A 22,579-nucleotide genomic window follows, 5' to 3' on the forward strand; every position below is an offset into this window, starting at 1 on the left:
AGGAAGTGTTGCTCTTGTTCTCTTTTTTTTTTCATTTATCTATTATTTTTTTTCTTCTTTTTTTTATCATTCTTTTGCCTTTCTTTTTTTTTTTTTCACTTGTTTTTACAAGAGACAACACAAAAATGAAAGGAAATTACAAACAAAATATATTGAACATAAATTTAAAAATTATTACAAAGATTCATTCTTATATGAAAAACATCCCTCTAGTAAATATCACGTTTTAAATTCCAATGATGTAACTTTACCAACTCAAATGATCAATAAAAGTTCAAAATGTTGTTTTCTCAACTCTCACAACTCACCAAGAAATGAAAAACTTTAGAAAAACTTTAAACTTGAAATTTCTCTCAACTATTTGTGTTAACAACCAATTTATCACATGTTTGGAAAGTGCACAAAAGAACTCTGAAAATCACTTCTTAATAGCTAAACATAGTAAGAACTAACTCAAACCAACAAGTTATACTCATGCTTGGATAATTTTGAGAAAATTTGACTTAAAAAAATTCAACAAGACAATAATGTTTTCCAAAAGAATGCTAGTGACACAACAATAAGATTTTCCAAATGAAAGCTAATGCATGCTCACCACCCCCAACCAAAAATCAGACAGTGTCCTCAATGTCAAAATGAATAGTCAAGGAAAAAGGTAAGGAGAGAGAACACCTGGATGATGACTATGTCCATGAGGCAAGAGTGAAAATAGCCTGGTAACAATACCCCAAAACAAACAGAATACAAAAACGAAAACATACAAAAATAAAAGAAAGACAGAAAAATAAAGATAAAAAATAAAAAGAACAAACACGCAAACCATTCAAAACTTCAGAGTGTATAGATTGGGTCCTTAAGAAGGACCTCCTCAACACGACTCACACTCTCGATGTAATGCTTCAGTCTTTGGCCATTGACTCGATAAATTCTCCCATTGGTTGGGTCCGCGACCTCAACAGAACCGTTGGGAAATACTTGTTTCACAACAAATGGACCAGTCCATCGCGATCGCAGTTTACCGGGGTGCAAGTGCAAGCAAGAATCATACAGATGCACTTTCTGATTTGGCTCAAAGTGTTTTCACAGGATTTGTTTGTCGTGAGCGATTTTCAACTTCGCTTTATAAATCCTGGAATTTGGAATTTTCATATGCATCGTTTCTCAACTCCTCAATTTTGGAAAACTGGAGTTTGCGATTGGTACCCACGACGTTCAGATCAAAGTTTAGGGCTTTGATAGCCCAATACGCTTTATGCTCAAGCTCGACAGGTAAATGACAGGCTTTTCCAAAGACAAGCCGATAGGGAGACATCCCAAGAGGGGACTTGACAGTAGTGTGGTATGCCTAAAGAGCATCTAGAAGATGTGTAGACCAATCTTTGCGGTCGGGATTTACCATATTTTCCAGAATGTGTTTTATCTCCCGATTGGCTAACTCAGCTTGACCATTAGTCTGTGGATAATAAGCATTTGCAACTTTATGAAGTACAACGTACTTGCGCATAAGAACCTCAAAGGATCTGTTGCAAAAATGAGTGCCCTGATCACTGATGATAGCGTGAGGAGTACTGAACCTTGATAACACATTTTCTTTCAAGAATTTGACAACTGTAGCGTTATCATTGGTTCGACATGGTACAGCCTCGACCCATTTAGAAACATAATCCACAGTAAGAAGAATGTAAAGGTAGCCAAAAGAAGGTGGAAATGGTCCCATAAAGTCTATCCCCCAATAATCAAATATTTTGATAACAAGAACTGGGTTCAAGGGCATCATGTGCCGACGCGATAAGGATCCTAACTTTTTTCACCTTACACAAGAACGACAGAAATCATTGGTGTCTTTGAACAGAGTGGGCCAGTAAAGACCACATTGTAAGATTTTTGCAGCGGTTTTCTTCACAGAGAAGTGACCACCACAAGCATCATTGTGGCAAAATTTCAGCACACTAGACACCTCATCTTCGTGGATGCATCTTCGCATGATTTGGTCGAGGAAATACTTGAATACGTATGGGTCATCCCAAAAGAAATTGTGCACCTCGACCATAAATTTGTGTTTGTCTTGTGAACTCCATTCAGATGGGAGTTCACCTGTTACTAAGTAGTTGACAATGTGAGCATACCACGGTAACTTAGCAACATTAAGCAATTGTTCATCGGGGAAATCATCATGAATAGGTGGACCGTCAGCGGGATCACTGAATTCAAGTCAGGACAAGTGGTCTGCGATGACATTTTCAACACCTTTCTTGTGTTTGATCGTTATATCACATTCTTCCATGAGAAGGATCCACCATATTAATCGCGCCTTAGCACCCTTTTTGGAAAGGAGATACTTAAGGGCGAAGTGATCTGTGAAGATCGTAATAGGTGATCCAATCAAATAAGAGCGAAATTTGTCAAGAGCAAAGAAAACAGCAAGCAACTCTTTTTCAGTAGTGGAATAGTTCATTTGAGCACTGCTCCCACAACAAAGTTGCTGGCGTCACACATGATCTCGAAAGGAAGGCTTCAATCGGGTGACTGAATGATGGGAGCAGAAGTGAGTGAATTGACAAGCGTTCAGAATGATTCCTCACACTTAGGTGTCCACTCAAAGGTAACATCTTTGGCTAGGAGGTTGCTCAGCAGACGAGCAATCATTGAAATTTTTTGTATGAACCTCCTATAGAAACCAGCATGACCAAGAAATGACCTAACGTCTTTGACAGTCTTAGGAGTCGGAAGGTTGGAGATAAGGTTGACTTTGGATTGATCAACCTCAATTCCTTTTTCAGAAACAATGTGGCCTAAGACTATGCCAGAAGATACCATGAAGTGGCATTTCTCCCAATTGAGTACAAGTCCTTTCTCAATGCATCGTTTTAAAACAGCTTCAAGATGAAGAAGACATGTCTCAAAGGAGTTTCCAAAAACGGTTAGGTCATCCATGAATACTTCCATTGATTTTTCGATCATGTCACTAAAGATGCTCATCATGCATCTTTGGAAAGTAGCTGGTGCATTACACAAGCCAAATGGCATACGCCGGAAAGCAAAAGTGCCAAAGGGACAAGTGAAAGTGGTCACATCTTGATCCTCTAATGCAATCTCAATTTGATAATAGCCAGAATAGCCATCAAGAAAACAATAGAAAGGATGACCAGCTACACGTTCAAGGATTTGATCAATGAATGGGAGTGGAAAATGATCTTTGCGGGAGGCGACATTTAATTTTCTATAATCAATGCACATGCGCCACCCCGTCACCGTTTTTGTGGGGACAAGGACCCCTTTTTCGTTTTGGATAACGGTGACACCAGATTTCTTGGGCATGACTTGAGTAGGACTGACCCATTTGCTATCTGCTACCGGGTAAATAATGCCAGCGTCTAGCAATTTCAAAACTTCATTTTTTACAACTTCTTTCATCGTGGGGTTCAGTCTCCTTTGAGGGTCTCTTTGAGGGATAGCCTCATCCTCCAGATTGATTCGATGGGAGCAAATTAAAGGGCTAATACCTTTGATATCAACAAGTGTCCAACCTATCACAGATTTATGCGTTCGTAGTAGCTCGAGTAACTACAATTCTTGCGAATTTTGAAGGTTGGATGAGATGATAACTGGAAAAGTTTCACCATCTCCCAAGAAGGCATGTTTCAAACCCTCGGGAAGTTGGGTCAATTGAACAATTGGAACCTCTTCGGCTGAAGTCTTTGCCTGTGACCTCTTGCGAGGTAGCTCTTCAAAGCGAGGTTGCCAAAACTGAGTCCTTATATGGCGTGAGTCTATGCGATCTGATATTGCAAGAGTAGACTCAATAGAACTGGGACTTTTGTTGTCAGACAGAAGGAGGAGTTCATCAAGATTATCAAAGTTGCTTCGCAATTGAACCTCCTCGGGAATTATAGTGTCAATCATGAATGTTTTATAGCATTCATCATCTTCTCGGGGTTGTTTCCCGATGTGGAAGATATTGACTTCAAGAGTCATGTTTCCAAACGATATCTTCATTAGACCATTCTGACAATTGATCAAAGCATTTGCAGTAGCAAGGAATGGTCTTCCGAGGATAATAAGAATTTTAGACTCCATGTTTACCACAGATTGGGTATCAAGAATAAGAAAATCCACATGGTAATAGAATATTTCAATTTGAACAAACACATCCTCAACAATACCCCTAGGCTTTTTGATGGAACGGTCAGCAAGCTGTAACACAACAGATGTTGGCTTCATTTCTCCAAGACCGAGTTGCGAGTAGACAGAGTAAGGCATAAGATTTACACTCGCGCCAAGATCAAGTAAGGCTTGGCTAACTTCATGAGTCCCAATTTGGCAAGAAATGGTGGGACAACCAGGAGCTTTGTATTTCGGTAGTGCCTTTTGTTCAATCACCGCACTCACTTGCTCAGTCAAGAAAGCAGTATTCTTGACATGATGCTTCCTTTTTGTAGCGCATAGATCCTTGATGATTTTGGCATAAGCGGGCACTTGTTTTATGATGTGAAGCAAAGGAAGATTAATCTTCACTTTTGTCAAGTGCTCAAGGATTTTAGCTTGGTTATCAGGAAGTTTCCCAACAGGTTTCAAAGCCTGGGGAAATGGTATCTTTAGAATACTGGGAGAGTTGGATTTTATGGGTGGGTCTGGCAAAGTTTTACCGCTTCTCGTCGTGATGGCATTTACTTCCTTGACATTTTGATCATTAGAATTTGAAGATTGAGCCATGTGCTGGCCTTGCACATTGAATTTCGGTTGGGAAGGAAGTTTGCCTTTTTCCGGAATGGCCAAGGATTCAGTCAATTTTGAGTATTGACATTTCATTTCCTTGATTTCTTCCATCATTTGGTGATTTAGTTTGGATTGTTCCTCTATGAATGCATGAAGGGTATTCTCGAGAGAATTTCGTTGTGGAAGAGCATTGTATTAAGGTGCAGAATACGCCTTTGATGGTTGAACCTGTTGCTCAATTCTACATTGGCCTCCAGACGACTGAGCTTGGTTGGAATCTCTCCAACTGGAATTTGGGTGGTTACTTTAACCAGGGTTGTACATATGGGAGAGTGGCTTGTTATATGCCCCTAAGGCATTGCATTGCTCCTCATAAACCCCCCTCATTTCATTCAAAGCTAAGCAGTCCTTAGCTAAGTGCTTCGTCCCTCCACAAACAAAGCATGGTTCTTGCGGTTCTGCTTGAGCGACCATGTGCGATTTTTGGCCATTTTTCGTCGTTAAGACCTCAAACTTCTTTTTCAAAGCTTCGAGTTGGGCCTTAACACTATCCTCTTCTCGAAGTTGATACATCCCGGATGGTTTGTGTGGGTTAGTGCTGTCAGTAGCACTTGGACCAGTCCAGGTGTGAGACTTTTTCGCGGTTTCTTCGAGATATTCAAGAGCATCGTCTGGCTCTTTTTCGAGGAATTAACCATTGCATAACATTTCTACAAACTGGCGCTCATGACTCGTGAGGCCTTCATAGAAGTAACTGACCAAACACCAGTTCTCATAGCCATGGTATGGGCACGGATTCAACAGATCTTTGAATTTTTCCCAAACTTGATAGAACGTTTCATTGTCCTTTTGGGAAAATGTGGAAATCTGTCGTTTTAGGCTGTTGGTCTTATGGCTGGGGAAGTGTTTCAGAAAGAAAGATTTGGTCATCTCCTCCCATGTTCCAATCGACCTAGGTCTCAAAGAGTATAACCAGCTTTTGGCTTTGTCCTTCAAGGAAAAAGGGAAGAACTTCAGTCGCACAACATCGGCATTTTCGACTCGGTTATAGAACGTGGCTGCTACCTCCTCGAATTCTCTAATATGCACATATGGGCTTTCATTTTCCATTCCATGAAATGTGGGCAAGAGTTGAATCATGCCAGGTTTAAAGTCTAATGCGGGCATATTAGGAGGGAAAATAATGCATGAAGGCATGGAAGTGCGACTAGGATGGAGGTAGTCATTGAGAGTCATTGGTTGGATTTCATCATTGCGAGCCATTGCAAATGGGTTATTATCAGCGAAAGTTTGTGGAGAAGTAGGATTGGTGGAAGGAGTTGCAGTAGGAGTGGCAGATGAATTGGAAGAAGTGTCACTGGAAGTTTCGTGATGATTCATCCACTCTCGGAGATCAGAATTAGATTTATTTTATGTCTTTATTTATTTTTTATTTTTTATTTTTTTTGTTAAACTTGTTCCCAGGTAGATTTGGAGGTTTTCGGGTGATCTCCAACGCCTTACTAGAACTCCCCGAGGTTACTGAGTAAGTATGGTGGATCACAAGTCAACCTTTTCGACTAAACAACTTTTAAGCAGGGTGAAATTGCTTATTTTGACAGAACAAGCTTGTTTTTCTTATAGTAATAAGTTCAACAATGTAATAGTGCAAATGTAGATGCTCGAAATGTTCTAGGCCGATTGGGAAGGTTGTCAAGGTACCACTTTAGACCCACACTTGCCTAGACAGAACTCCTTGAGGTTCCAAGGTAAATGTGGAGGGTAACACTATCACAAACCTTATTTAACAACCAATCTTTCGAGACAGAACAATATTGATTTCTAGCATTTGTAATATTACACAATTTTTCCCAATTCTAAGCATTTTATGATTGAAATTTTATGAACAATTTTACACAATTTTATGTTGTTTTTTTTTTAAACCTAAATTCTAAGGAAAACTAAGGCAAAGGAAAAAAAAAATCCTAAACTAAACAACAAAATAAACAACAGAAGAATAAAATCAAGAAAAGAAAATTAAAGTGAAGATAAAATAACAAGCTTAATCTTTTTTTTAATATGTACTAAACTAAAAAAATAGAATAGAAATTAAGAAAGAAAAATGGGGTAAGAATTAACTAAAAAGGAAAAAAAAAATTATATAAATATATATGTGGTTTTTTCTAACCAAAAGAAAGGAAATTGAAAAAGAAAAAAAAATATAAATATAAATTAGTAAGAAAGGAAATTGAAAAAGAAAGGAAATTTAAAATAAGAATAAATATATATTTTTTTGGATTTTTTTTATAGATATGTATATATATATATGAATATTTATAATATATATGTTTTTTTTTGTTATACCGAAAAAAAAAGAAAAAATATATATAAATAAAGAAAAATATTTTTTTGTTTTGTTTATGATTTTCTTTTTATTTTTGTTATAATAATAATCTAATTAACTAAAAATTACTAAATAAAAAAAACTATACTAACACAATATTTATTCCAACAAAAACACAAATAAAGTTATTAATATTTTTGTAAAAATTTCACTAAACCTTTGAAAACTACCTCCCCGGCAACGACGCCAAAATTTGTTTAACGCCCAAATCGTGACAACCACTAAGCGGTGGTTGTAGTATAATCAGGCAGTCGATCCACAATGAGGTAACCTAAACTCAAAAGATTAGTAAAAAATAACACAAAAATTAGTAACAATAAATAAATAAAAAGATGGAAATGAAAAGAGATTTGAGATTTTGATGTTGTCTATAACGCCCCACGTCATTATGGATGCTTCTTGGAATGACGACTAGCCTTGCAAATCAACACGAGTCTTTCCAGCGTACTTTGTCCTCACTCACATGCTTCCTAGGAAAAACTTCCCAGGAGGTCACCCATCCCTTGATTACCCCAGGTCAAGCACGCTTAACTTTGGAGTTCTTAAGTGATGGGCTACCGAAAAGAAGATGCATCTTGTTGATATAGGTAGTACCCATCAATCCATTTAAGCCCTCTTCAACTGTGTAGTCCCATACCTACACAGTCTTAGAATCATCACACTTGACCTTCCCCAGGCGGTGTGGGATTGCACAGCTTACCCAGGGTCTTTCCCCTTACGGATCACGGGATTCTGACTGTCACAATCACCCCCCTTTACGGTCCTAACGTCCCCGTCGGCCACACTTCCGGCTGGGTCAAGGCACTGATACCATTTGTAACGCCCCACATCATTATGGCTGCTTCTTGGAATGACGACTAGCCTTGCAAACCAACACGAGTCTTTCCAACGTGCTTTGTCCTCACTCACATGCTTCCTAGGAAAAACTTCCCAGGAGGTCACCCATCCCTAGATTACCCCAGGTCAAGCACGCTTAACTTTAGAGTTCTTAAGTGACGGGCTACTGAAAAGAAGATGCATCTTGTTGATATAGGTAGTACCCATCAATCCATTTAAGCCCTCTTCAACTGTGTAGTCCCATACCTACACAGTCTTAGAATCATCACACTTGACATTCCCCAGGCGGTGTGGGATTGCACAGCTTACCCGGTCTTTCCCCTTACGGATCACGGGATTCTGACTATCACATTGTCTTTTTGATGAAATGATAAAATGAGATATGTGAAATAAAGGTAAGATGTAATCAAGAGTTTGAGAAATGGAAAGGTTTCAAGAAACATCCATATGCTTGCTTAGTTACTTGGTTACTTGATTTACAAAAAATACACAAGTAAATAGTTCACATCCCAACATTTACTTGGAAAATCTAACATTAAAGTCCATATTCTTTTCTAACAAAAGTCCATTTGAGTTATAAAGTTCTTTACTTTAAAAGCACAATGCAAATCTTATGAAAAATCTAAAAATGACAAAATACCCAAGGACAATAATGCAATAGAAGATTGGACATAAAATTATATATCAATATTACTTTTACTAATTAGAAGCAGATAGAAAGAGCATGACTAATCCTATATACTATTAGCATAAGTAAATAAAGATGACAAAATAGAGATGGAAATGAAATAACATAAATAACTCAAATATTTTACATTAAGAACATAGTAAATCAAAGTAGCAAAATAACATCACTAGCATATGGAATCATCCCTAACCTTCCTAGGAATATTAGGCCATTATTCTCATGATTCTCACAAAATACTAAGAAGAAAGTGAGTAGAAATTTTGCTATAGTTTCTTTACTCTAAAAATTACATACTAATTGTGAAGAAATAGTCCCTATTTATAGAAAGAGAAAATGTCTAACAATAGATTAAACAACAAAATGGGGTTTACAAAATAAATCTGAAATATTAATAATAAAATATGATTTTGAAAAAACAAATCTTTATTATTAATATTACCCTAGCTATTTTGATGTATGGTCAATATGCCCTTTTTCTAAAGCACCAAAAAAGATGAGCATTTAAAGCTAAAAATGGCAATTTTGCATGGCCCAATACCCACAAATTATGGGTTGAAGGTGGCTGGTGGCAGAAGTGGATTTTGACCCATTTCCAGCCAATAAAAATGTGCCACGTGGGAGGGTGGGTTGAAGGAAAATGGTTAGTTGGGCGAACTGGGCCTGTTGGGCTTTAGTTGTGATGAAGGGAATGCTGGGAATGGCGTGGAGTGAAGTTGGGATTGATGAAAGGAGGAGCTGGGCTCTTTGGGCCGAAGGGTCTCTTTGGGCCGAAATGATGCTGGAGCTAAAGATGGCTGGAGTTGGGTTGCATGGGCGTGAAGCTACTGGAAGTGCTGAAGGGAGCTGATTGGCGTGAAGGCTAGCTGAAGTCTGGACACGTGGCGCGTTTTGGAGGCAGCAGCTGGGCAGCTAGGCGACGCGTTGCGGCTTCTAGCGATGACACTTGACGGCTGGGCAAGGAGAAAAAAATGGCAGATGTTGTTGGGCTTGGGCCTTCGGATTGGGCTGGCTTTGTCTCAAGAAAAATGACATTTTTCTCTTCTCTTTTTCAGATTTAATTGTTTTCTTTTATCTTCATTTCAAAGGGCCAAAATACAATTTTAATTCCTACTAAATAACAATGAATTAAATCATAATCAAATATTTTCATTTATAAAATAAATCATATTAATTCTATGAAAATATTAATTAAAACTTAATTTATTTTGACTATTAAAATCAATAAATGTGTATTTTTCACCACTAATGACAAATTTAAATCTCACTTTTCATATTTTGATTCAAATTCATAAATCGAATGTAAAAGCTGCGCAGTCAATCACATACACAATAAGTACAAACTAAATAGATTTCAGATGAAGAAGAAATAGATAAATGCATTAAATCATAATAACGTTTCATGAGAGTCAATTAGAAAACCTAAACAGAAATTTAGTTCATAAACATGACTAAATCAAACATAAATATAGAATTTAACATAGTCTAAATCAAAAGATAAAGAAAATGAACTCTAGGTTTTTGTTTCTTCTCTAGCCTCCTTCTTCTTTAATCTAATCTCCTCCCTTCCTCTAAAAACATCATTAAGGAAGTTTTTAAAATCCCTAATTAATTTTTCATGAAATGACAAGATTGCCCCTAAAAATTCCCTTAATTTATACTTCCCTACGGATTCTAGCGCTAGGGCGCCACGAGATAGCGCTGAGGCGCTATAAATAAATCACAAAACATACTTCTGGAAAGCTTATAGTGCTAGGGCGCTGAAATGTAGCACCTAGGCGCTACAACCTGCAGTAATTTATGCTCTCTGTTACTCGACAACGCTGGGTCGCTATATATTAGCGCTTGGGTGCTGTTTGTACATAATAGAATGAAAACTCGTTTCAAACAGCCTGCAACATCAGCTTATTGTATTTTGATCATAACTCCTTCGATATAACTTCAAATTGAATGATTCAAAAAGATATGGAAAGCTAAGAGAAATATCTACAACTTCTATTTCTAGAAGTGGTTCCAGAAATTGAAGAAAGAATGGTAAAAATGCTACTTGAATTCTCAAACTTGCGTTATAGAGCATACACGACCTGTGTTGAGCATCTTCAATGTAGTATTTTCCACACATAATGTCTTGAAACTCCACAATCAACACTAAACCCATCTTATTCATCATATTAAACATGTTTCTTCTCATTTCACTCCTTATTACGCACTTGACCATTAAAACCTAAAACTAGAAGAAAACAAGCATAAATTTGCACTAAACAATCCTAAATAACTAAAAACATAACATAAAACAATCTCTAAAACAAACCTAAAATGAACCTAATAAATTCCCCCAAACTTAACCTTTACTCGCCCTAGAGTAAAGACTCACACTAAACTCACAAAACTAGAAAAATAAAAAACACAAACGATACAAACTCATGAATCAAGTAAACAACACTAAATTAGGCTCAATGTCAGAAAATCTCACACAAAAGTCCAAAATCACGATTTGTAGAAACAATCCAGAATTTCAGTTAAACCACACCGACTACCTGATTCAATCCAAAAATGCCTACTCAACCATAATCACAAAAATTACTGAACAATTGAATATATGTATGCATGCCAAAAACTCACCATCAACCCATCAAACCATTTATCCATGTGCCTGCATTGTTCACCACTCTCCACTAATGTAGACAAAATATGCTCAAGAATCACTAGGACTTTAGGCTCATAACAATAGGCTTAGGCAATGGGTAGATATATGCCATTTAGGCTCCAAATTACCATAAGCATATGAACTTACAAACCAACAATTCTCCCAAAGAAAACCCCATATGAACCCAAGTAAAGGTTGAGAAACACTTATTTCACTTGATCATTTTTTTTTATTCAAACTCAACTCCCCCAAACTTGTTATTGTGAAAGCATAACAAGAGTGTAGCTTGGATTTTCAAATTTTTTTTTTTTTTTTTTTTTTTTGTAATGACCCAACTAATTCTAAGACATTGGACCATTAAAAACTACTAGACTTAGCTACTATTTTTGAGAAAACATACATAAGAAATATTCACAACTTTATTAAAACTCCAAAGTAAATATTGAAATACATAAATGCGGGGTATGGGATCCCATTGTTTTAAAATAAAACATAACTTTAAACTAAAGGAAGTTGTTTACAAAACTAAATGCGGAAAATACATAAAACATCATTTAAAGAGACTAAAAATAACGTCGTCCTCGAATCGTTCACGCAGTCCATCGAATCCCTTCATCCTTAATACACAAACTAAGCTGCCAAGAATCCTTCCACCGCCATAACTATTTTTCTGCATACATAAAAATAAAGGAGTGAGCCTAATGCCCAGCAAGGAAAATCTACTAGCACATATAGCATAAAACATAAACATAAGACTACAAAACATATGACTAAAAAACATGCATTATAATGGCCATCATACTTCCTGGGGCTTGCTAGCTAAGCAATCATATGCCCATAAATTTACGGGGCTTAGTTATCTAAACAAGTCATATAAATTTATGGAGCTCGTTATCTAAACAATCATATGCCCAAGGAATAAATTATTGGGACTTGTTATCTAAACAAGTTATATGTTTGTTATCTAAACAAATTATGTGATTGTTATCTAAACAATTTATATGCTAAAAAAGTTAAAAACATATCATACATAAATCATTGCACATATCAAAACATAAAAGCATACAAAATCTATCCTATTTTCCTTACCAACACAGGGATTTGGAACACTCCTAAAACCAACAATAAGAATGTGAGTATTTCTAAAAAAAAAAGATGATAAAGAAATGAACTAAACCACCAAGAAGACCGAAAAGAAACCTTAAGTTCAAAGAACTTAAATACCTAACTAAGAATGGAAACAACGAGTTAGGATTTGAGTAATGAAAACTAAAGGAAACTAAGGAACCATACAGAAATGAACTTAAGATTAGGAATACCTTTGAATATACTAGCACCGAACAACACCTTGATATTGAAAATACACTATAAATCTCACTTCCTAGGTGTTTATAAAGCTTAAGATGATAAAACTTTTATCCCAACCCAAGTGCTTATCACTCTATAACAACCCTAGCAGCTTGAAGGCTCTGAACACAACTTGAAGAATGAGAAAAATAGCTGGGTACTAGGTCCTATTTATAGAGTTCAAGGAGTGAACTATCTCCTTTTAGCTTGAATAAAAATAATGAGTATTAATTGAAAAATATTTGAATATTCGTTCAACAGGTGCTAGAGACTCGATCAAAACGTTCAGAGGCTAGTCAAGAGGTTAAGGAATGAATCAAGCTTGGTTTCAACAACGTTTGAAATTATGGCCCTAGGGCAGATATATCGCCCATCATAGGCGATATATTGCCTAGCCCTATGTCTCGAGTGCTTGTCGTTTCATTTGTGCGAAGTTGACGTGTTTTTCGTATTCCCCGTGTGGCGATACATCGGCTCCTATGCTGCGATATATCGACATATGTGAATATATTAAACATGTAATTGCACTTTTTCAGCATAATTTGAATTGATTAATCAGGTTTGATTGAGTAATACGAGATTCCAGCAAGTTCTGGAAGGGTCTAGAGCTTCTAGAAACTTCTATTTTTGAATTATCCACTTAAAATGCTTAAATCCTCAAATAAACAAGATTATGACAAATGTCATGCTCTTAAGGTCTTGGAAGATTCTAAAGCTTTATTGAACTTTCTTTTATTTAAACTATAATTATATCCTTAAATAAACATGCACACGACAAGTGTCATGATCTTATTAATTCTATCTAAACCTTATAGTATAATAAATGACATCTTTATAATCAGCTATATTAATCAAACTTATGTTATAATTAATATTATTAAACTATAGGTTAAACTTATAAAATCTATAAGTGTTGCTACGAGTGTTCAACTAAGTCCCGGCTTGAACCAAAATCCACAGTAACTATCATACTATAACTACTACTACTACTACTACTACTGCTGCTGCTGCTGCTGCTACTACTATTACTACTACTATTATCTAACTAGCTAAGTAAAGTTCTGGGACTCTACATTTTTGTTTTGTTTTTGTATTTTCTTTTTCAATTCTCAACCTTTTTACTCTTAATTACAATACACCAAATTACAAAACTAATCACATCCCATTACAATTCATTCCCCAATATTTATCCATATGCTCATAGTAATTTGGTAAAGGAATGAAAACTAACATAATATCTATTTGGCTCACAATTGGTGTCAAGCAACAAAGAGGATAATTTTAGGCTCAACAAGGGTAACAATGGAAAATTACTTTTGGGTTGGCTTGAAAGACTCGAACGTTCCAAGAAATTGCCTAAATCACTTTTCTAAGCATATCTCATCTAGGATTTCATCTCAAATGATAAATAAGCAAGTTCTAGATTCATTCATTCATCAAACCACAAGCCAATTTATTTTAACAATGCATACATTCAAATTCAAATTGCAAAGAATTTTCAATCATGGCTAAACGTTCACGTTTTTTTTATGGATCGAAACAAACTACCAATGCAGTCTAACCAAGCACATGGATTCAATTGATCAAAAATTTAGAAAATTTGCACAACATTTTCTTCCATATCATAGGCTAGCATTGACAACTTGATTCACACAAACACAACACGACATTTAACTAAGATAAAACTCAAACGACAACAAACACAAACTAACAACACGACACAAACACACAAAATAATAAGACTCCTCCCCCAAACTTGATTGACGCATTGTCCTCAATGTGACATAAAAAGAAAAGAAGAGAAACCTTACCAACAGTCCAGCTAAACATCATCAAAATGGAGGTGGCGAAGGCGGTGATTGGAAAGTTCAGTTTGTCCCAGGCGCTGCAGCTCAGAATAAAGATATTTTCTTCTTCTTCTTCTTCTTATTCTTCTTCTTCTTCATGTATTTCACGATTCAAAAATTACAAACTAAACTAAAAATTACTGAAAATAAAATCTAAGCCTGAGAGCAAAAATTAAAAAGAGTTTTAAAGAAAATAAAAATTACAAACTCATCAAAACTCGAATTAAAAATAACATTGGGTTGCCTCCCAAAAGCGCTTTATTTAACGTATCTAGCTAGACGCTGACTTCCTTCACTAAACTTCAACTCGGGTCAAGTCCACCCCGCTCATCCTTTAGAGCCATAGTGTCATAAGCAAGAACTCATCTTTTGATGTTGCTAATCGTCAAAGCCTTCCACCGCTCGTGTAGCCTTCGAGCCTTCCCACTATAGAATTGTTTCAAACAATGACGAACTGCTCGACTACCAATTTCAACATTGGTTTTTCTCTTGGTGGTTTCCAAATTACTACCATCACTACATACCACATCCATTCTACAATAAGTTGGAATACCAGTTCCTGCAAAAACATCAAATGTTACCTCTTTGTTTTGCACTCGTAGCTTCAATTCCCCCTTTTGTACATCAATTAGTGCTCTACCTGTGGCTAAGAATGGTCTTCCCAAAATAATGGGAATGTTTGCATCTTCCTCCATATCTAGAATAATAAACTCAGCAGGGAAGATAAATTTACCAACTTTAACTAAGACATCCTCAATTACTCCACGAGGTTGCTTAACAAAGCGGTTTGCCATTTGTAAGGACACAGTTGTGGGGCGAGCATCTCCCAATTTTAGCTTCCGAAAAATAGATAAGGGCATTAAATTTACACTAGCCCCTATATCACATAAGGCCTTGGTTATAACAAATCTCCTATTGAGCAAGGAATCACGAAACTACCCGGATCTTTAAGCTTGGGAGGTAGTTTCTTCTGCAAAATAGCATTGCACTCCTCAGTAAGCGCCATTGTCTCATAATCCTCCAACTTCTTTTTCTTTGACAATATTTCCTTCATAAACTTCACGTAACTTGGCATTTGTTCAAGTGCCTCGGCAAAAGGTATGTTAATGTGAAGTTTTCGAAAAATGTCTAGAAACATCGAAAACTGCTTGTCAAGTGTCTTCTTGTGAAGTCGTTGAGGATATGGAATCTTGATGTGGTGCTCATAACTCACTGGTGGCTGCTTCTTCTCAAGGTCTTCAATAACCTCTTCTTCTACCTTACCCTCATTCTCAACATCAACTTTTGGTGCAGGTATAGACTTCTTGACTGGCTCTTCTAACTTCTTCCCACTCCTCGAAGAGATTGCATTGCATTGCTCTTTAGGATTCACCTCTGTATTACTTGGAAAGTTTCCTTGAGGCCTACTTTGTAACATATTTGCCAACTGACCAACTTATATCTCAAGATTCCTGATGGATGAGAGAGTTTGTGTCATAAATTGAGATTGAGAGTTTGTCAGAGTTAACAATCCAGCTTGTAATTCATTTGTCTTCTATTGAGCAATAGGTAGTACTGGTGGTTATAACGGTGCCTGGGGTAGAGCTTGAAGCATAGGTTGCTGAATTTGTTGAGGACCCTGATTATTTGTCCATGAAAAATTAGGCTAATTTCTCCACCCTTGATTGAACGAGTTGGAGAATGGATTATTAGCTTGCCTATTGAAATTTCCCATCATATTCACATGTTCCATGGGAATGGAGTTGTTCATCTCAACTACCATGCACTACTCAAATGGGTGAGGACCACCACAATTCGGACATACTGCTTGTATTTGCATGACTTGAGTGGCCATAGAACTTTGTTGCAGTTGCTTGGTCAATGATGCAACCTGAGCAGTGAGAGCGGTCATAGCATCCAGCTCATGCATACCAGCTACTTTCTTATTTCTATCCCGTTCACTAGGCCACTGATGGTTATTCATGGCCATTTCTTCAAGAAATTCATAAGCCTCATTAGCACTCTAGCTCATGAAAGCACCACCTGCTGTAGCATCAATAATGGTGCGAGTCGTCCCACACAAACCATTGTAAAAATTATGGACTAGCATCCATTTTTCAATCCCATGATGAGGAAACTTCCTCAAAAGCTCCTTAAACCTCTCCCATACATCATAAAGAGACTCTCCATCAAATTGAGAGAAGTTATTAATTTCTCCTCTTAACTTTGTAGCCTTGGATGGAGGGAAACATTTAGCAAGAAATTTCAGAGCTAATGCCTCCCATGTAGTGATTGAGTTGGCTTAAAGAGAGTTCAACCAACTCTTAGCTCTATCCCGCAGTGAGAACGGGAACAATCTCATTCTAATAGCATCATCGATGACCCCATTGTATTTAAAAGTTCCACACAGCTCCAGAAAATTGGCTATGTGTGTATTGGGATCCTCAGTAGGGAGTCCACCAAACTGGACAGTAGACTGCACCATTTGCAGAGTCGCCAGCTTAATTTCAAAATTATTGGCTGCAACTGTCGGCGGATGGATGCATGATTGTACTCCAGTGACAAGGGGGAGTACATAGTCTCTTAGTGTGCGAACTGCTGGCTCAGCAGCGTCCCCATTCAACACATTGCCCTGATGTTGGGCCATCTCTGCTAACCATTTCTACTTTCTGTTCTGTCTGCAAGTCCTCTCAATTTCAGTATTAATGGGCAAAAGATTGCCAGTCCCTTGACATCGCATATACCAATTGACACCTGAAATTAAGATTCTCAAACACAATAGTTAGAGACAATTAACATAGAAAAACCAAATTAGAATAAGCATTAATTGTATTGATATTAATAAAAATCAGTCCCTGGCAACGGCGCCAAAAACTTGTTGCAGATTTTATAGCTACGCAAGTATACGTAATCTCAATTTGTAATAAATCTCGATAAGAACGAGTATCGTTCCACGAAGACTGATTTATCAAATGCAAAATAATTAATTTCTAGTTTCTATTTGGCTAACGAAAACTAGATTTGTGAAATTTGAAAACAAGAAAACAAAAATAAATGAAAATTGCAGAAATCAAATAATAACAAGAACACAAGGATTAAATTCACTATGAAACAATTAGGAATCCTAATCTTCTCTACTATCCACTCTATTATTCTTTAATGCAATTACTACTAAAACTCTTCTCGCCGAAGTGATAGGTATGCAAAAGTGTTAACTATTCGAGTTAAGAAATAGAAAACTCGACCTAGTGTGAATTCCCTATATTTCTATGGTCAATTCAAATAATAGGAAGCAATGAATACAACCCTAAATCACATAAATCAATTTGATACTCTCGTTCTAAATTGAAATCTATGTCTATTAAATTTTAGCATATTTAAATCTCACTTTTCAGATTTTGATTCAAATTCATAAATCGTATGTAAAAGGTGCGCAGTCAATCACATACACAATAAACACAAACTAAATAGATTTCAGATGAAGAAGAAATAGATAAATGCATTAAATCATAATAGAGTTTCATGAGAGTCAATTAGAAAACCTAAATAGAATTTTAGTTCATAAACATGACTAAATCAAACATAAACATAGAATTTAACATAGTCTAAATCAAAAGATAAAGAAAAAGAACTCTAGGTTTTTGTTTCTTCTCTAGCCTCCTTCTTCTTTAATCTAATCTCCTCCCTTCCTCTAAAAACGTCATTAAGGAAGTTTTATAATCCCTAATTAATTTTTCATGAAATGACAAGATTGCCCCTAAAAATTCCCTTAATTTATACTTCAGTACGGATTCTAGCGCTGGGGCACCACGAGATAGCACTGAGGCGCTATAAATAAATCACAAAACATACTTCTGGAAAGCTGATAGCGCTAGGGTGCTGAAATGTAGCGCCTAGGCTCTACAACCTGCAGTAATTTATGCTCTTTGTTACTCGACAGTGCTGGGGCGCTGTTTGTACATAATAGAATGAAAACTCATTTCGAATAATCTACAGCGTCAGCTTATTGTATTTTGATCATAACTCCTTCGATATAACTTCGAATTGAATGATTAAAAAAGATATGGAAAGCTAAGAGAAATATATACAACTTCTATTTCTAGAAGTGTTTCCAGAAATTGAAGAAAGGCTGGTAAAAATGCGGCTTGAAGTCTCAGACTTACATTATAGAGCATAAACGCGTGTGTTGAGCATCTTCAATGTAGTATTTTCCACACATAATGTCTTGAAACTCCACAATCAACACTAAACCCATCTTATTCATCATATTTAACATGTTTCTTCTCATTTCACTCCTTATTATGCACTTGACCATTAAAACCTAAAACAAGAAGAAAACAAGCATAAATTTGCACTAAACAATCCTAAATAACTAAAAACATAACATAAAACAATATCTAAAACAAACCTAAAATGAACCTAATAAATTCCCCCAAACTTAACATTTACTCGCCCTTGAGTAAGGACTCACACTAAACTTACAAAACTAGAAAACTCAAAAACACAGACGACACAAACTCATGAATCAAGTAAACAACACTGAATTAGCCTCAATGTCAGAAAATCCCACACAAAAGTCCAAAATCACGATTTGTAGAAACAATCCAGAATTTCAGTTAAACCACATCGACAACCTCATTCAATCCAAAAGTGCCTATTCAACCATAACCACAAAAATTACTCAACAATTGAATCTATATATGCATGCCAAAAATTCACCATCAACCCATTAATCCATGTGCCTGCATTGTTCACCACTATCCACTAATGTAGACAAAATATGCTCAAGAATCACTAGGACTTTAGGCTCATAACAATAGGCTTAGACAATGGGTAGATATATGTCATTTAGGCTCCAAATTACCATAAGCATATGAACTTACAAACCAACAATTCTCCCAAAGAAACCCCCCTATGAACCCAAGCAAAGGTTGAGAAACACTTATTTCACTTGATCATTTTTTTTTATTCAAACTCAACTCCCCCAAACTTGTTTTTGTGAAAGCATAACAAGAGTGTAGCTTGGAATTTCAAATTTCTTTTATTTTGTTTTTGTTTTGCTTTGTTTTTTTTTCTTTTATAGATTAAAATTAATATTAATCTTGTTTGGATTAATATAAAGAGAGATAATAATAAATATTTTATTTATAATATGATATTTATTTATTTAATTTAAAACTGATATTTTAAGATAAAGTTAATTTTGAATTAACTGATATTTATGTTGGGATAAATTTCTTATCTTGAAAGTTGATTAAATAAACAAATGAGAAAATTATGGCAACCCTAATAGGGCTGGGCGACACACACTATACAGTACAGTGTGTGACGCCTAGCATTGATTTCTATCCCTGGGATTTGAATTTTGAATTTCAAATAAATTTGTTGATCAGTTATTTAATTATTCTTTTTAAATATGATTTAAATAGATAATTAAATGAAAATATCTAATTAGTTTTAATTTGAATTATATTTTAATTAAATAAAGATTATAAATATCTTTATAAATATGATATACGTGAGATTCAGAAAGAATGAATAATCAGATTCTCTCTCAAAAGCGATAGTTTTCTCTAAAACCTAAAAACTATTCTAAACAATCTCTCTATCAAAAACTCTCTAGATCTCATGTGTTGAGAATATCTAGGGAGTCACATAAATCAACCTTTTGAATCCTACATGCCCACACACGTCCTTGTGTTTTTGAGGATTTTTCTGGAAGATCAGGGTGTGAGATCTCAAAACATTGGATAGGAAGATCGTTTATTTATACAAAAATACTCAAGGACACTTGATAGGCTACAAGAGGTACTCCCTATTTTATTTTTATGTAATTTAATATTTATATATGTATATGATTCTGACTGGTATTGATATTTATTAAAATGGTCCATATATTTTACTGTGTACCTTTGATTTGATCATTTAATACCAACAATTGGTACCAGAGCAATCTATACATAACAACAATTGGTACCAGAGCATACCAACAATGTATATATATTAAATACTAAGCGGGTTTCTTGCATTTGTTATATGTATGTTGATATGTATATTGAATGGATGGATATGTTTTTTGAATGTATGGTTGAATGATGGATCATTAATTATATGTTGCTAATGGGTTAGGAATTTTATTGTTTTTTAGATCTTGTGTAAGTCATAAAGGGCATAGGATTTTTTGTAAAATTATTTGAGAAATATGTATTTTAAAATATGTACACAAAGAAAATTGGAGGGACTCGAGCCACCAACCACCATGGCAACAGCCCGAGCCCCTTGGCCACAAGGTTGAATCGCACACACTAGCCGAAAATGCCCCATGTGTGCGCGAGCCTCCTGGCTCCCTGCCCTGCGCGTGCCTCTACTCGCCCCAGTGTCGCGCGCCCACGTCTCTGCCTAGCTCATGTGCGCGTGGGACTCTGGCTCCCTGCTCCTGCATGCAGGTCATGTGTGCCCAACCCCATGAGCCTTAGCCCACGACAACCATCCAACCTGAGTCCCTAGGCTCACCATGCCGCCGACCCTAGGGTTTCTTAGGGTTCCATTTTGGTGCCCGAAACCCTAATTCCTAAGTTGTTGAAAAATATCTTTTATTTAATTAATTTTTAAATTATTTGAATTTAAATATTTAATTATCTTATTTTATTTTATTAGAAAATAAAATATATTTTAATATCTTAAGTTTAAATAATTATTTGAATTTGATTATTTAATTATGTAAATTCAACTAAATTAAAAAGATGACAAAAATAGTTATTTAATTAAAAGTTAGTTTTAATTAAATAAGTTAATTAGAAAATTTATTTCTAATTAATAAGTTGGGCAAAACAAAGTTCCTAAAGATTTGCAAGAAAGCTTAAAGGAGAGGAGGATCATTCTTGAAGAGTCTTGAAAGCTACATAGACTTAGATTGCAATTTTATTTCTAATTTTTTCAATGGGTTGTAAATCTTAGAAATATCCACTAGTACTCGGTTCATCATTTATTGTATTTATTTAAATAAATGTTCATTGATGTTTGATTGAAAACATGATCATACATTAGTCAATTACATGTCATTCATGAAACCTCACACAATTTCTCATTAATCATGAATTTTTTAGAAACATGATTATCTAGGATTGTCCTATTTGTTTATATGAATTGTTTTTGGTGAAATCAATTGCATGTAAACTACTAAGTATTAAATTAGTTAAAAATTGGTAACTCACACCATAATAAAAGCAATAGTTTTTATAGGCATTTAAGATAACCAATTTTATGTAAAAAAGCGTTTTAGTAAAGTTGGATGAATGTAATGGGGAATTATTTAGATCACATTAATTATAGAAACAAACTCTTTTATAATTATGATTTTTGTAATTAATTACATTCATAGGGTTATTAATAAACTAGTAATTAATTTGGAATTAATTTATTAGTTTAATAAAACACATTTAATCTAAAATAGTAAGTGGGAGAAGGTGAACATCTCAATGTGACCTATGGTCTCCATTATTAGTACAACACTGTGAGATATGAATAGGGCCTCGAGGTGGCTTTGTTTCCGTCCCCCTAAGGAAGGTTTCTTGACATACCAATACCAAGGTTGGCTTCTTACGAAGATAGGAGGAAGTGATGTATTTTAGGCTTGACCGCCCTAAGGCGGCACTCTCTAAGTTAAGTCATGAATTCCAAAATAATGGGTTAAACTTACAAAGATGTAATTAAGCTTTTGTGGTGGATAATTACATCTTGACTAAACCAATGGTACTTTATATTTAAAAGATAAAATAAAGAGTTATTTTAAGTTTTAAATTATAAAGATAAGATTGTCTTATAAGCTATCTGAATTTAACTTGACCGACCCTAAGGCGGCACTTTATTTGTTGGGTAGTTTTATCATGGAAAAGTAAATGTTAATTTATGTGTTTTAATTGTTGTATTCATGCATCATATTTACGTTCCAAAACATTGATATTTTTTTCAAATGATAATATTATTGTTTTTTATTTATTTCAGTAATGTTGAACGGTGGAAATCCAATAACCACTTTACTATCACTTAAAGAACTTAATGGTGATAATTTTATAAGATGGAAATCAAATCTAAATCATATGTTAATCTGTGAGAACCACAAATTTGTCCTGAAGAGC

At 35.4% G+C, this 22,579-nt stretch overlaps 2 non-coding genes across 2 annotated transcripts; both read left to right on the top strand.

Moving 5' to 3' along the window:
- The first annotated feature begins 5,492 nt into the window (after positions 1 to 5,492).
- LOC133793366 (small nucleolar RNA R71) lies at positions 5,493 to 5,598 on the top strand. Its single transcript, XR_009874811.1, has one exon. It is a non-coding gene; the product is annotated as a small nucleolar RNA R71 (small nucleolar RNA).
- A 10,963-nt stretch (positions 5,599 to 16,561) lies between these two features.
- LOC133793351 (small nucleolar RNA R71) lies at positions 16,562 to 16,668 on the top strand. The gene has a single exon (XR_009874797.1). It is a non-coding gene; the product is annotated as a small nucleolar RNA R71 (small nucleolar RNA).
- The last annotated feature ends 5,911 nt before the right edge of the window (positions 16,669 to 22,579 follow it).

Source organism: Humulus lupulus, chromosome 7 (genome assembly GCF_963169125.1).
Source record: "Humulus lupulus chromosome 7, drHumLupu1.1, whole genome shotgun sequence".
NCBI classification, from domain to species: Eukaryota; Viridiplantae; Streptophyta; class Magnoliopsida; order Rosales; family Cannabaceae; genus Humulus; species Humulus lupulus.